At 40.1% G+C, this 17336-nt stretch overlaps 1 protein-coding gene across 1 annotated transcript in view; it reads right to left on the bottom strand.

The window, feature by feature from the left end:
- The window catches only part of mapk8ip2 (mitogen-activated protein kinase 8 interacting protein 2), a 186397-nt gene that overhangs the window by 165586 nt on the left and 3475 nt on the right, over nucleotides 1-17336 (bottom strand). The gene's annotated exons all lie outside the window — the stretch shown is intronic.

Raw genomic sequence — 17336 nt, forward strand, 5'->3', positions numbered from 1 at the left:
TATACAACAACAAAATGGCGACACGTGTTGCTGAACCAACCGAGGACGAAATAAAAACTCTACTCAAAAACAAAAACCCCAAATAATACAAAAAAAGCAACAAAATATGCAGGGAAGTATTTGATGGTAAGAACGTATCTTTTTTATTTTTCAAGGATTATTATTATCGCATTTTTCACAAATCGAGACTGTCATTTCGCTGGTTTGTTTACAACCCCGATTCCAAAAAAGTTGGGACAAAGTACAAATTGTAAATAAAAACGGAATGCAATGATGTGGAAGTTTCAAAATTCCATATTTTATTCAGAATAGAACATAGATGACATATCAAATGTTTAAACTGAAAAAATGTATCATTTAAAGAGAAAAATTAGGTGATTTTAAATTTCATGACAACAACACATCTCAAAAAAGTTGGGACAAGGCCATGTTTACCACTGTGAGACATCCCCTTTTCTCTTTACAACAGTCTGTAAACGTCTGGGGACTGAGGAGACAAGTTGCTCAAGTTTAGGGATAGGAATGTTAACCCATTCTTGTCTAATGTAGGATTCTAGTTGCTCAACTGTCTTAGGTCTTTTTTGTCGTATCTTCCGTTTTATGATGCGCCAAATGTTTTCTATGGGTGAAAGATCTGGACTGCAGGCTGGCCAGTTCAGTACCCGGACCCTTCTTCTATGCAGCCATGATGCTGTAATTGATGCAGTATGTGGTTTGGCATTGTCATGTTGGAAAATGCAAGGTCTTCCCTGAAAGAGACGTCGTCTGGATGGGAGCATATGTTGCTCTAGAACCTGGATATACCTTTCAGCATTGATGGTGTCTTTCCAGATGTGTAAGCTGCCCATGCCACATGCACTAATGCAACCCCATACCATCATAGATGCAGGCTTCTGAACTGAGCGCTGATAAAAACTTGGGTCGTCCTTCTCCTCTTTAGTCCGAATGACACGGCGACCCTGGTTTCCATAAAGAACTTCAAATTTTGATTTGTCTGACCACAGAACAGTTTTCCACTTTGCCACAATCCATTTTAAATGAGCCTTGGACCAGAGAAGACGTCTGCGCTTCTGGATCGTGTTTAGATATGGCTTCTTCTTTGAACTATAGAGTTTTAGCTGGCAACGGCGGATGGCACGGTGAATTGTGTTCACAGATAATGTTCTCTGGAAATATTCCTGAGCCCATTTTGTGATTTCCAATACAGAAGCATGCCTGTATGTGATGCAGTGCCGTCTAAGGGCCCGAAGATCACGGGCACCCAGTATGGTTTTCCGGCCTTGACCCTTATGCACAGAGATTCTTCCAGATTCTCTGAATCTTTTGATGATATTATGCACTGTAGATGATGATATGTTCAAACTCTTTGCAATTTTACACTGTCAAACTCCTTTCTGATATTGCTCCACTATTTGTCGGCGCAGAATTAGGGGGATTGGTGATCCTCTTCCCATCTTTACTTCTGAGAGCCGCTGCCACTCCAAGATGCTCTTTTTATACCCGGTCATGTTAATGACCTATTGCCAATTGACCTAATGAGCTGCAGTTTGGTCCTCCAGCTGTTCCTTTTTTGTACCTTTAACTTTTCCAGCCTCTTATTGCCCCTGTCCCAACTTTTTTGAGATGTGTTGCTGTCAGGAAATTTCAAATGAGCCAATATTTGGCATGAAATTTCAAAATGTGGTGGCACGGTGGTGCAGTGGTTAGCGCTGTCACCTCACAGCAAGAAGGTCCGGGTTCGAGCCCCGTGGCCGGCGAGGGCCTTTCTGTGCGGAGTTTGCATGTTCTCCCCGTGTCCGCGTGGGTTTCCTCCGGGTGCTCCGGTTTCCCCCACAGTCCAAAGACATGCAGGTTAGGTTAACTGGTGACTCTAAATTGACCGTAGGTGTGAATGTGAGTGTGAATGGTTGTCTGTGTCTATGTGTCAGCCCTGTGATGACCTGGCGACTTGTCCAGGGTGTACCCCACCTTTCGCCCGTAGTCAGCTGGGATAGGCTCCAGCTTGCCTGCGACCCTGTAGAACAGGATAAAGCAGCTACAGATAATGAGATGAGATGAGATTTCAAAATGTCTCACCTTTGACATTTGATATGTTGTCTATGTTCTATTGTGAATACAATATCAGTTTTTGAAATTTGTAAATTATTGCATTCCGTTTTTATTTACAATTTGTACTTTGTCCCAACTTGTCTGGAATAGGGGTTGTACATTCTAAGCAGAAATGATTACATCGGATGTATTGTATAACGTTTTTATTTATCGAATGTGCAAAAAATAAAAACAAAAATGCTCCGTTTCTCAAAATCCAGTGAATGTGGATAGAATAAAACAGTTATTCCACTCAATCTCGTCGTACATGGCTTATAGACTACACGGCGCTATGTGCCTTGTTGGCTATCAGGTCACGTACGACTCGATTTCATGGAATAACTGTTAAATATACGTATATATGCTGTGCAAAAGTCTCAGGCACCCTATTTTTGGAACACAACAAAATAAACGATCGAGCATAATATGAAACGATAGATGTTTTTCTATTGTCACACCATTTGCACAGTCCTGTGCAAAAGTCTTAGGCACGTGTAAAAAAATGCCGTCGACCAAAAATGGCTTAAAAATAATGAAATGAAATGTTTCGACATTTAAAAAATAGATAAATAGTACGCAGTAAGCCATAATAAATGAAACAAAGCCAATATTTGGTGTGAGATGAGTCGACCCTTTGCTTAAAAAAAAAAAGTAGTCTGAGGGTGTTTTCATACTTGGTCCCTTTCAGCCATCTAACTGAACTCAGATCGATGACTCAGCATTTTTTGCGCATATGTGAACACTCCAACCGTACCCAGACCCCTTTAAAGCGAACCGAACTGAGACCACCTCAGGAGGTGGTCTCAGTACGGTTCGCTAAAAATCAACGGTACGGTTCGCCTAATCTGCGCATTGTGAACAAAAAGCGCACCGGGTTCACTTCGCCTTTTTCACTGTAGTTTAACCTTCTTCGTTTGCCGTAGTTGGTCACGTGACTGTAGCAGGGAAACTCAACTTCCTTTTGGAACTTACCACAGCCGCTGGAATAAATTTATTTTCCTTAATCCGCACTATTTTGATCAAAGAATACAGCAGGGCAAGCATGGCAGCAGACATTTTGATTCAAGAGAAAATTACCCAGAATTCCGTGCACTGGGGGTCTGAGGGCTCTAGAGGGCCTGGTGTGAACAGAAAGAGGACTGAGGCCCCATCAAAGCTTAACTGGACTAGAAAGAGAACCCAGTCCTCTTTGTAATAAATTCACAGTGTGAACACAAAAAGAACTGAGTTCTTTTTCTGTTGGTCCACTTTTTGGTCCACTTAAAGAGGACTGAGTCTGGTTCCTTTAAAGGGGACCACGTGTGAAAACACCCTGAGGTACAATGAGAGCAGTTTGATGCGGAAATGAGCTGTAGGTTTTACTGAGCATCTTACAGAACCAGCCACGGTTCTTCTGGACACTTTGACTGTTGCACTCACTTCTTAATTTTGCACCAAAACCCAGCAGCCTTCGTTATGGGTTTTTTTCATTTTTAATCTGAAAAGTGCTCTCTTATGTAATATACTGCTCAGACAAACATTTTTTTTCACTGTAACATTTAATTTTGTGCTGGAAAACGAACATTTGAACTCTAAAATGTTTCTGTACCGACTCAATAATGTAGAAGTTACAAAATAGAAATCTATAATAAAGTTTGTCTGAAAAAATAGGGGGCCTAAGGCTTTTGTACAGTACTGTATCTCATAACTATAATCTGAGATTTTAGTCATATCATATTTATTGGTCATTTACAAAGCTCTAGTGTATTTATGTAATAACTGCTCATACTACAAATGGCTTGATTTCAGAAGGATCTTTCTATTTTCCACATTCTAGCAATTGCACGTTCCCAGGATTTACACACAGAATCACACACATCATTTAACCCCAGCTGAAACTAAACTGCATTAGTTAACCTACTGCTCTGCCAAAAACAGCAACACAGGATTACGGTCCGTTCACATCCATTCAGCAGAAAAAACAAAGTGCCGTAGTCCTGGAGTAATACTAATTTGACCTGAATCTGGATGTGCATTGTGCGTAATGATTAACAACAAGCCCAAAAAGCATCTCAAGAGATGTTTGGAGAGGATAGAAGCAGAAGTAGGCCAATCTAACCCATAAAATGTTGGTCTATTTTTGGTTAGTCCTGGTTTGCCTTGATTTTGCCCCGTAAATACGCAAGGTTTTTTGGTCCATTTTGATCCATTTGAAGTCAGACCGCTGGGACAGTATATGACCACAGTAGTTGCCTGTTCTTCATGTTTTTTTTTCAGTCTGGCTGAAATCTAGATGTGTTATTAATGTCAGAAAATATGTCAAGAAAGAAAGACCAACAAAACACACAAGGTCAAGGCAAAGAAAGAAAGAAAGAAAGAAAGAAAGAAAGAAAGAAAGAAAGAAAGAAAGAAAGAAAGAAAGAAAGAAAGAAGGTCAAGGCAAGAAAGAAAGAAAGAAAGAAAGAAAGAAAGAAAGAAAGAAAGAAAGAAAGAAAGAAAGAAAGAACACACAAGGTCAAGGCAAAGAAAGAAAGAAAGAAAGAAAGAAAGAAAGAAAGAAAGAAAGAAAGAAAGAAAGAAAGAAAGAAAGAAAGAACACACAAGGTCAAGGCAAAGAAAGAAAGAAAGAAAGAAAGAAAGAAAGAAAGAAAGAAAGAAAGAAAGAAAGAAAGAACACACAAGGTCAAGGCAAAGAAAGAAAGAAAGAAAGAAAGAAAGAAAGAAAGAAAGAAAGAAAGAAAGAACATGTAAAGGCAAAGAAAGAAAGAAAGAAAGAAAGAAAGAAAGAAAGAAAGAAAGAAAGAAAGAAATGCACAAGGTCAAGGCAAAGAAAGAAAGAAAGAAAGAAAGAAAGAAAGAAAGAAAGTCAAGGCAAGAAAGAAAGTCAAGGCAAGAAAGAAAGAAAGAAAGAAAGAAAGAAAGAAAGAAAGAAAGAAAGAAAGAACATGCAAAGACAAGGCAAGAAAGAAAGAAAGAAAGAAAGAAAGAAAGAAAGAAAGAAAGAAAGAACATGCAAAGACAAGGCAAGAAAGAAAGAAAGAAAGAAAGAAAGAAAGAAAGAAAGAAAGAAAGAAAGAAATGCACAAGGTCAAGGCAAAGAAAGAAAGAAAGAAAGAAAGAAAGAAAGAAAGAAAGAAAGAAAGAACACACAAGGTCAAGGCAAAGAAAGAAAGAAAGAAAGAAAGAAAGAAAGAAAGAAAGAAAGAAAGAAAGAAAGAAAGAAAGAACATGTAAAGGCAAAGAAAGAAAGAAAGAAAGAAAGAAAGAAAGAAAGAAAGAAAGAAAGAAAGAAATGCACAAGGTCAAGGCAAAGAAAGAAAGAAAGAAAGAAAGAAAGAAAGAAAGAAAGAAAGAAAGAAAGAAAGAAAGAAAGTCAAGGCAAGAAAGAAAGTCAAGGCAAGAAAGAAAGAAAGAAAGAAAGAAAGAAAGAAAGAAAGAAAGAAAGAAAGAAAGAACATGCAAAGACAAGGCAAGAAAGAAAGAAAGAAAGAAAGAAAGAAAGAAAGAAAGAAAGAAAGAAAGAAAGAAAGAACATGCAAAGACAAGGCAAGAAAGAAAGAAAGAAAGAAAGAAAGAAAGAAAGAAAGAAAGAAAGAAAGAAATGCACAAGGTCAAGGCAAAGAAAGAAAGAAAGAAAGAAAGAAAGAAAGAAAGAAAGAAAGAAAGAAAGAAAGAAAACACACAAGGTTAAGGCAAAGAAAGAAAGAAAGAAAGAAAGAAAGAAAGAAAGAAAGAAAGAAAGAAAGAAATGCACAAGGTCAAGGCAAAGAAAGAAAGAAATGCACAAGTTCAAGTCAAAGAAAGAAAGAAAGAAAGAAAGAAAGAAAGAAAGAAAGAAAGAAAGAAAGAAAGAAATGCACAAGGTCAAGGCAATGAAAGAAAGAAATGCACAAGTTCAAGTCAAAGAAAGAAAGAAAGAAAGAAAGAAAGAAAGAAAGAAATGCACAAGGTCAAGGCAAAGAAAGAAAGAAATGCACATGATCAAGGCAAAGAAAGAAAGAAAGAAAGAAAGAAAGAAAGAAAGAAAGAAAGAAATGCACAAGGTCAAGGCAAAGAAAGAAAGAAATGCACAAGTTCAAGTCAAAGAAAGAAAGAAAGAAAGAAAGAAAGAAAGAAAACACACAAGGTTAAGGCAAAGAAAGAAAAAGAAAGAAAGAAAGAAAGAAAGAAAGAAAGAAAGAAAGAAAGAAAGAAAGAAAGAAAGAAAGAAAGACTAGCTCCACATATGTGTACCTTTGGGATGTACAGTTATGATTTTGGTGTGGGTTTAACTCTTTTGGCTGAGTCCTATTTACACGTATAAATAAATGGGTGATAATTAGATGACAATTCTTTAGCCGAAGTTGTACAAAATCAGAAAAAGTCCTTTACACAGGAATGAAAGGGTTAATTTGTTGGTTATTGTTACAAATATTTGCATGCGTCATGTTTTCTGGGTATCAGTGGGTAGCGTTACAACCTTACAGCTTCAGCGTCCCTGGGTCCATCATATTCACGGGTTCCTCTCTGTATGGAGGCTCACACGCGCTCCCCATGTCCATACGGGTTTCCTCTGGGTTCTCTGGTTTCCTTCCACCTCCCAAAACATCTCATCTCATCTCATCTCATTATCTCTAGCCGCTTTATCCTGTTCTACAGGGTCGCAGGCAAGCTGGAGCCTATCCCAGCTGACTACGGGCGAAAGGCGGGGTACACCCTGGACAAGTCGCCAGGTCATCACAGGGCTGACACATAGACACAAACAACCATTCACACTCACATTCACACCTACGCTCAATTTAGAGTCACCTCCCAAAACATTTCCAACTGATTGACTAGTGACTCTAATTTGGTCAACCCAAGGTGTATTCCCGTCTCACGCTCAGTGTTCCTGGGCGAGGCTACAGATTCACTGTGACCCTGACCAGGACAGAGTGCACACTGAAGCTGGATGAATGACTATAATTTTCCTCAAATTAAACCTGGATAATCTTTAACCTAGATCACTGCAGACAAACACAATCCCCATTAATCAAAAGCACAGAAGTTTGAAGGGCGGTGTATCCTGAGAACGACTTTTAGACCAACAGATTTCTGTTCTCACACACACACACACACACACACACACACACACACACACACACACACATCATACTTTCATCCTTGCAGACTGTACACACCAATATAATGTATTTTCATGAGTGTGTGTTAATATCTACAGCCACACTAATCCATAACAAGTTTAATTTCAGAAGGAAGCAGTAATAAGCGACATATTTCGACAATACCCTAACAACATTATATTTGTCATTATTTAAGGGTTGGAATAAAATTACTGTATATTACCTTTCACTCAGATTTACTGCTGAGAGTCTGTCGTGCAAAGATTACAGCAAGGTTCGGCTCAAAACAAGATTTTGTTCCTTTAGAGCCGTTCGTAATGACCTTAATACACTGACATCATATTAACATCTAGCTCATCCCTCCATTTCATCTGTTCTGGGCTTATGAGCTTCTGTATCATCACCATCACTGCTTATTGGTCAATCTTTCAGTCAGTGGTTAAGAGCGTATGTAACAGATCCACACACATGCACACACACTGCTCAGTATCCGCTGTGCTACAGTGTGGAGACGAGAACAAAGGGTGGGTCAGTTGTAAAAGTTTTGCACTAGTAACGAGAAGGTCATGAATTCAAATCCCAGGAGCTTTTGAGAAAGGCTTTTAATCTTTAACGGCTCAGGGCTGGGTTTCCCAAAAGCCTCTTAATGTTAAGAGCATCTTAACTAGGAGAGAGAGTGTTCATTGTGATGCTCGCGCTACCATTTAACAATGATCTTTGTGCTACGATGCTTTTGGGAAACCCACCACAGTTCAGTGCTTCAAGTCAGGGCCGCGTTAACCTTTGCCGAGGCCCTGGGCAGACACGCCCCCGAGGCCCCACCCCCGCCTGTTGTCAGCTGCGCTCAGCAAATTCACCCCCTCAGACATACCTGTCTAATACCCTGTCCACACTAGGGATTTTGTACCGATACGATACTACTTTCGTACCGCAACACCTGTCCACACTAGCAACTATACCGGTACTGTAGTGGTATAACTGTATCGGTACGAAACCCACAAATGTATGGGTTTCGTACCCGTACAGTATCGGTACTGTAGCGCTTCGCTGTAGTGTGGACAGATGAAGCGGCTCTGTATCGATACAAATATAATGCGCATGCACAATGAACCATTCCTACTTCTTCCGGGTCAAAAGTCACACACCTCAATCGATGTCTTCGCTGAATAAAATAGTGAAGAACGGAGATTCGTTTTCTTTGTTTCTTTCTCAACTGCCTCGCGCGTTTTATACGATTTGACTGAATAAATGACCACCAGAAATACAGACTGTACACTGACAACAAAAAGCACACACACGTTGTTTCATCCGCCATATTCTCGGAAGGAAGTTACTCGGTAACCACGGAAACATTTCGCGCACGCGCATTTCAACTATCGTGAAAAACCGCAAACATTTCTCGCTAGTGTGAACAGATGCACTAAACTGTACCGGTATACTTTGTATCGATACAGTTATACCACTATCGTACCGGTATATATGTGAACACAGCTTAACTAGACACAGAAACTTAAATAATGACAGTGGCACAATTAGAAATACTACTGAACGATAAAACTTTATATCCATCAACACCTATTTAATCGAGAAAAAGCAATGGTGAAATAGGCAATTGCATGGTGAAAAAATCCATCAGACATCACGGTTAACTAAAGTTTAGCCTCAAGAAGCCTTTGAATGAGTGAGTCAATGAACAACATGTCAAGAACATAACCGAGGCCTACAACAGTTTCTTTAGTATTCAGAACAAGAACATTCATCTGGTATATAACCGTTCGTTTTCAGTTTGGAATCCAGGCGACTTTTAACTTGTGAAAACAAAGAGCGATAACAAAGAAAGAAAAATATCTTGCTTCTCAGAAATAAATCTCAAATTGTTAGGCTATGTGAAACATTTCGTCCTTTCACACACGTAATGTCCCAAACAGCAGTGGCACACAGCTTTGCGCATTCAGTTTGACAGCCATGGGTCAACTTACAAGGGCACGTTCCTACTTTTCTGGAAAGCGAAGTCATTAATTAAATCATTGAACTCAAGCTGGCGTAGCGTGTGAACATGGGTGCAGATCCCGGGGGGGACGGGGGGAACATGACCCCCCCAATTTCTGAAAAACATGAATTGTCCCCCCCAATAAAAATACCCTAAATTATTCAAAATTGTACAAACAAATGTATTTTCAGACAAATGATTCCCTGTGCAGTACTTTTTGAATGATGTGGCGAGTCTCTACGAAGTTGTGATTTATGGTTGCATGGTATAAGCTGCATCTCATCTCATTATCTCTAGCCGCTTTATCCTTCTACAGGGTCGCAGGCAAGCTGGAGCCTATCCCAGCTGACTACGGGCGAAAGGCAGGGTACACCCTGGACAAGTCGACAGGTCATCACAGGGCTGACACATAGACACAGACAACCATTCACACTCACATTCACACCTACGGTCAATTTAGAGTCACCAGTTAACCTAACCTGCATGTTTTTGGACTGTGGGGGAGGAAACCCACGCGGACACGGGGGGAACATGCAAACTCCACACAGAAAGGCCCTCGCCGGCCATGGGGCTCGAACCTGGACCTTCTTGCTGTGAGGCGACAGCGCTAACCACTACACCACCGTGCTGCCCGGTATGAGTTGCATACGGGCAAAAAAAAAAAAAAAATCACTTTTGTGTCCCCCCCAATCCTGACATCGGATCTGCACTCCTGCATGTGAAGACATGGTGGACAGTGATCATACTGACAATGACGGGTGATTTATGCGACGGGACAAGGTGGGCTTCCTTACGGGTGGCGAAATGCATCAAAAATGTTATCAATATGATCAAAACTTCTGAAAATATCATTTCATATTTTCCGATCTCGCTACCTCCGAGGCCCCCTAGTGGCCGAGGCCCTGGGCAGCTGCCCATGAAGCCCATTAGGATAGCGCGTCCTTGCTTCAAGTGGATTATTGCATGACTTTTACATTGTTATGGATAAATGTAAAATGAAGGTGGAGCTCAGGAGGCATGTGAGGAACCAGAGGAACTAAAACTTATGGTGTTCTTCCTGCCCACCATTAAGGTTTAATCAATATAATCAATTGGCCAGCAATCACCATGGCCCTGAGATACATGACATGAGCTGAGAAAAAAATCCAGTTGTAAATATTGGTATTTAAGATGGATTAATAAATCGTTAGTATGAATCGAACATCAAGGAAATATCAAGTTATACAACTGCATCTTATAAACCTCTCAAGGTTTCTTCCTCATGTTGTCTCAGGGAGTTTTTCCCTTGCCACAATCACCTTCTGGCTTGCTCATTAGGGATACATTTTATAAATTCATATGTGTAAAATTTAATATCCAGAATATATATAGTCCTGTGCAAAAGTCTTAGGCTCCCTATTTTATTTTCCATACAAGCTTTGGTATAGATTTCTATTTTTATGACTTGTCCATTATCGAGTCGGTACAAAACCATTTTAGAGTCCAAACGTTCGTTTTCCAGCACAAAATTAATTGTTACAGAAAAAAAAAGTTTGTATCCAGGCAGCATATTACACAAGAGAGGACTTTTCAGATTAAAAAAGAAAACATAACGAAGGCTGCTGGGTTTTGGTGCAAAATTAAGACGCGAGTGTGACAAAGTGTCCAGAAGAACCGTGGCTGGTTCTGTAAGATGCTCAGTAAAACCTACAGCTCATTTCCGCATCAAACTGCTCTCATTGTACCTCAGACTACTATTTTTTTTTTTTTTTTAAGCAAAGGGTCGACTCGTCTCAGAATCACTTTTATTGCCAGGTATGTGGACACACACGAGGAATTTGACTCCGGTTTCACTTAGCTCTCATAGTACAAAACAGATAAAAAGCGTATACACGAAACAAACAAAAAACAAAAAAAAATGGTGCAATAGGTGCATAGTGCAAAGTAATCCAAGTAAGTCAAGTATGAAATAGATAAATATGAAGTATACAGTGAGCACAGAATGACGGTATGAGTGTGCAGATATTTTACAAGTGATATTACTGATATATGAATCTGGATTTTAGCTGTTCATCACAGAAAGGATTTTCCCTTTTGGTGCAATATGGTGCATAGTGGAAAGATGAAATAGGAAATATAAATAAGTATAAATATAAATATAAGTAACAGTGAACACAGAATGACAGTATGAGTGTGCAGATATTTTGCAAGTGATACTACTATTATTATTGATATCTCACACCAAATTATTATTATTATTATTATTGCTGTCTCACACCAAATATTGACTTTGTTTCATTTATTATGGTTTACTGCTTACTGTTTATAGTATTTTTTTTTATTGCTGAAACATTTCATTTCATTATTTTCTAAGCCATTTTTAGTCGACAGCATTTCTTTACATGTGACTAAGACATTTGCACAGTACTGTGTGTGGGTGTTTCAAAAAATTTGATATTATTTGAGATGTAAATACCCCAGAAACTACATCCATCCATCCATTATCTGTAGCCGCTTATCCTGTCCTACAGGATCGCAGGCAAGCTGGAGCCTATCCCAGCTGACTACAGGTGAAAGGCGGGGTACACCCTGGACAAGTCGCCAGGTCATCACAGGGCTGACACATAGACACAGACAACCATTCACACTCACATTCACACCTACGCTCAATTTAGAGTCACCAGTTAACCTAACCTGCATGTCTTTGGACTGTGGGGGAAACCGGAGCACCCGGAGGAAACCCACGCGGACACGGGGAGAACATGCAAACTCCGCACAGAAAGGCCCTCGCCGGCCACGGGGCTCGAACCCAGAACCTTCTTGCTGTGAGGCAACAGTGCTAACCACTACACCACCGTGCCGCCCCAGAAATTACATAGTCGAGGCAAATGAAATTGAACAGGCTTAATGTTGAGCAATGTAACATTTATTCCTCAAAATCTGAATGAGAAATTCAAAGATATGTGGATTCCATGAACGATTTCATAAATTTTCAATATGCATGCCTAACCCAGCCGTCCTCTTTGAACTTTTTGTGCTGTGTCCAAATCTGCATTGCAGTTGGTGCATTTTTAGAGAATTCTCTCATAAATGCACGCTGCACAGCCTTGTTCGACTCTAATACACAAAACGTCTTTTCTTTTCCAGTCAATGGCATTTCTCTACCTAAAAAGATAAAAACAAAAAACATTAAAGATAAAATTTTGACCTGTTTCCACACATGCTGTTAAAATTTGACGTCAGTTGAACGAGAATTGGCAAAGTTATTAGATTGTGAAATGATATCAAATTTTTTGAAACACTTTGTATATATATATATATATATATATATATATATATATATATATATATATAGCGACACAGCACCATGATGTATTTCACATATCACTAAACACATGATACAATTCTTTTATGATACATATATGTTATTTACCAGCTGGGAGGTCCGTATGGTGAAATACCGTGACCGAGGTCTTGAAAGTACTGAGCGAGGCCCTCTGGGCCGAGGTCAGTATTCAAGGCCGAGGTCACGGTATTTCACCATACGGACCGACCTTAAGCTGGTGAATAATATATTTATTTTTTTCTTTACCAAATTCTAACAGAAAATAAGAGCGCCTGAAAGGGAAAACCAAGCCGAACCGAGGCGAGCTGCCATTTTGAATCCTCATTCACGGCTGTAATGCAAATGGCTTCCTCCTCGGTATACAAGTGCACTTCCATGGCAGGAAAACAACTACATTTTGCCGCCTATATAGTCCCCTATTTATACAAAATTGAGTCATTTCTGATTCAGCCATGTTTTTGCTTGGCGATAGCAACAGTTACAGGTTTTTAGCTTTCTCCTGAAATGTTTTCTTTTATTTCTTCTTCCTCAGGGGAGTAAAACCCGCTTTCTCTGTGAACACTGTCATTATCGCTATCCATGATGTAAAATTAATGCTATTCTCCTGAGAAATGCTGGCAAAAATTTATAAGATTTTTGATAAAAATCTTATAAATAAATCTTATAAAAAGATAAATGTTGACAAAAATTGCTACTATGTTTGTTGTTGTTGTAAACGAGTGACTCGCCAGAGGGCCGTAACTGGGGTCCGTATCATAGGATACGGACCCGCTCGCCAGCCAATCAGAGTGCAGGATTTGATGGAAACCGGGCCGCAAAAAAATAATAAACATTATTTATTTTAGAAAATACTGACTACTTAGAGTTCACTGTCAGAAACAGGGGTACAGTAGGAGTCCATTTCTGTGCCCAAAGTAAAGAATCTACACTAACGTACCCTCCAGGACTCATGATTGGACCTCAAGGTAACGATGTGTACCTTTTTAGTGCCAAAAAAGTACATATATGTTCCTAAACAATATATCTCATCTCATTATCTCTAGCTGCTTTACCCTGTTCTACAGGGTCGCAGGCAAGCTGGAGCCTATCCCAGCTGACTACGGGCGAAAGGCGGGGTACACCCTGGACAAGTCGCCAGGTCATCACAGGGCTGACACATAGACACAGACAACCATTCACACTCACATTCACACCTACGGTCAATTTAGAGTCACCAGTTAACCTAACCTGGATATACCTTTCAGCACTGATGGTGTCTTTCCAGATGTGTAAGCTGCCCATGCCACACACACTAATGCAACCCCATACCATCAGAGATGCAGGCTTCTGAACTGAGCACTGATAACAACTTGGGTCGTCCTTCTCCTCTTTAGTCCGAATGACACGGCGACCCTGGTTTCCATAAAGAACTTCAAATTTTGATTTGTCTAACCACAGAACAGTTTTCCACTTTGCCACAGTCCATTTTAAATGAGCCTTGGCCCAGAGAAGACGTCTGCGCTTCTGGATCGTGTTTAGATATGGCTTCTTCTTTGAACTATAGAGTTTTAGCTGGCAACGGCGGATGGCACGGTGAATTGTGTTCACAGATAATGTTCTCTGGAAATATTCCTGAGCCCATTTTGTGATTTCCAATACAGAAGCATGCCTGTATGTGATGCAGTGCCGTCTAAGGGCCCGAAGATCACGGGCACCCAGTATGGTTTTCCGGCCTTGACCCTTACGCACAGAGATTCTTCCAGATTCTCTGAATCTTTTGATGATATTATGCACTGTAGATGATGATATGTTCAAACTCTTTGCAATTTTACACTGTCAAACTCCTTTCTGATATTGCTCCACTATTTGTCGGCGCAGAATTAGGGGGATTGGTGATCCTCTTCCCATCTTTACTTCTGAGAGCCGCTGCCACTCCAAAATGCTCTTTTTATACCCAGTCATGTTAATGACCTATTGCCAATTGACCTAATGAGTTGCAATTTGGTCCTCCAGCTGTTCCTTTTTTGTACCTTTAACTTTTCCAGCCTCTTATTGCCCCTGTCCCAACTTTTTTGAGATGTGTTGCTGTCAGAAAATTTCAAATGAGCCAATATTTGGCATGAAATTTCAAAATGTGGCGGCACGGTGGTACAGTGGTTAGCGCTGTCGCCTCACAGCAAGAAGGTCCGGGTTCGAGCCCCGTGGCCGGCGAGGGCCTTTCTGTGCGGAGTTTGCATGTTCTCCCCGTGTCCGCGTGGGTTTCCTCCGGGTGCTCCAGTTTCCCCCACAGTCCAAAGACATGCAGGTTAGGTTAACTGGTGACTCTAAATTGACCGTAGGTGTGAATGTGAGTGTGAATGGTTGTCTGTGTCTATGTGTCAGCCCTGTGATGACCTGGCGACTTGTCCAGGGTGTACCCCGCCTTTCACCCGTAGTCAGCTGGGATAGGCTCCAGCTTGCCTGCGACCCTGTAGAACAGGATAAAGCAGCTAGAGATAATGAGATGAGATGAGATTTCAAAATGTCTCACCTTTGACATTTGATATGTTGTCTATGTTCTATTGTGAATACAATATCAGTTTTTGAAATTTGTAAATTATTGCATTCCGTTTTTATTTACAATTTGTATTTTGTCCCAACTTTTCTGGAATCGGGGTTGTACATTCTAAGCAGAAATGATTACGTCGGATGTATTGTATAACGTTTTTATTTATCGAATGTGCAAAAAATAAAAACCAGTTAACCTAACCTGCATGTCTTTGGGGGAAACCGGAGCACCCGGAGGGAACCCAAGCGGACACAGGGAGAACATGCAAACTCTGCACAGAAAGGCCCTCGCCAGCCACGGGGCTCGAACCTGGACCTTCTTGCTGTGAGGCAACAGCGCTAACCACTACACCACCGTGCCCCCCACTAAGCAATATATAAAGGGTAAAAATTAATACCATGGGGAAGCTGTGGCCTAATGGTTAGAGACGCAGCTTTGGAATTAAAAGGTCACCAGTTCGATTCCCTGGACCAGTAGGAATGGCTGAAGAGCCCTTAAGCAAGGCACCTAACCCCCATCTGCTCCCAAGGCTACTCTGGTTGTGTTGCATGTTGCTCTGGATAAGAGCGTCTGCTGAATGTCTGTAATGTAACCTTAGGGGTTACTGTCACAGTGACAATCTGTTGTACTCCTAAATGTACAATAACAGACTTCATTTTCTGAGAGTGTGACATTACGTCTCTGAGAGATCACACAAAATCTTCAACATTTCCGTGATGTTTCTAACATATTTTCTCATTAATTTACGCTTCATCATTTACAAAATATTCTCTAGATCTCTATTTGCGTTCTGTTGATTACATTCAATTAGAGTCGATCTATACATTTGTATTTATTACTTTTGACAATATATTAACCCTCATAATTTTTGGGCTTCTACAGAAGCCAGTCCCTCTTTAATATCTCAGAAACATGCAGTACTTAACATTGTCTGATCAGCTTGATGAGTTTTCCTAATTTTCTGAAAACTGTTTCTAATATTTCACTCCTTGATGTTTTACAAATCCTCATTGGTATCACTGAGCCACCAGCTACTGAGGATTAAATTCAACTGTCAGGGTGTTATACAATACGTACAGTATGTTATGGATTTGTACACAGCCAAATGTTGTGAGCGGTCAGATGGGTAAGTTATTTATTTGGATCTGCCATATTTCCAAATATAGAAAATATAGTATGCTCTCTCTAGGGTCAAACATTTCTATGCATTATTTTTCGCAAACAAATAAAATATAGATTTTCTTGTATACAGAATAATTTCTCAGCATGTGATTTGTAATTCCACCAACTTTTTGCAAAAAGGTTGTGAAATTGCAAATCACATGCTTATTGCGGGACCAAATATTTACAAGGGTTTATATTTAACAGTTATTCCATGAAATCGAGTCGTACATGAGCTGATAGCCGACGAGGCGCATAGCGTTGAGTTGTCTATAAGCTATGTACGACGAGATTGAGTCGAATAACTGGCTTATTCTATCCACATTCACTGGATTTTGAAAAGCAGAGCATTTTTATTTTTATTTTTTGCAAATCTGATCAATAAAAACTTTATAAAAAACATCCGACAAAATAATTTCCGCTTAGTCAGACTTCTTAAAAACCTAGCGATGGCTGCATGAATTGACTTGAGTGGGTTTTTTGTTGTTGTTGTTGTTGTTGTTTTTTGTAGAAAGTGCCGTCTTGCTGTCGTGCCGAGGTATAGAATAGCTTTAGACATTTATTTAACCCCTTCAATGCCCTTGGACGAGTCATGTACGTCATGAAATCTTTTACCGCTGTGCCTTATGACGTAAGCTACTCATCATAAACACCTCCTTTTATGTACCTTACATGGCACATTACTTTCACTTCACAGTGGCACATATGAATTACAGTGAATGCCTAAAACATTCTTCCGTCGTAAGGCACAGCGGTAAAAGATTTCATGACGTACGTGACTCATCCAAGGACATTGAAGGGGTTAATTCCTCCTCGGACATTTCAGTTATGTAATTTTCAAACTTTTGAACCAGTCTAAAACCATTCAACAAATTTTAATGCTTAAAGATGAAGAATTTAATAAACCGGCAAAATGACAGTAGAGATTTGTGAAAAATTCGATTATAATTCTTGGGGAAAAAAAAGGGATACGTTCTTACCATCAAATACTTTCATTACATATTTTGTTGCGGCGGCACGGTGGTGTAGTGGTTAGCACTGTCGCCTCACAGCAAGAAGGCCCAGGTTCGAGTCCCGTAGCCGACGAGGGCCTTTCTGTGCAGAGTTTGCATGTTCTCCCCGTGTCCGTGTGGGTTTCCTCCGGGTGCTCCGGTTTCCCCCACA

Source organism: Neoarius graeffei, chromosome 6 (genome assembly GCF_027579695.1).
Source record: "Neoarius graeffei isolate fNeoGra1 chromosome 6, fNeoGra1.pri, whole genome shotgun sequence".
Taxonomy (NCBI): domain Eukaryota; kingdom Metazoa; phylum Chordata; class Actinopteri; order Siluriformes; family Ariidae; genus Neoarius; species Neoarius graeffei.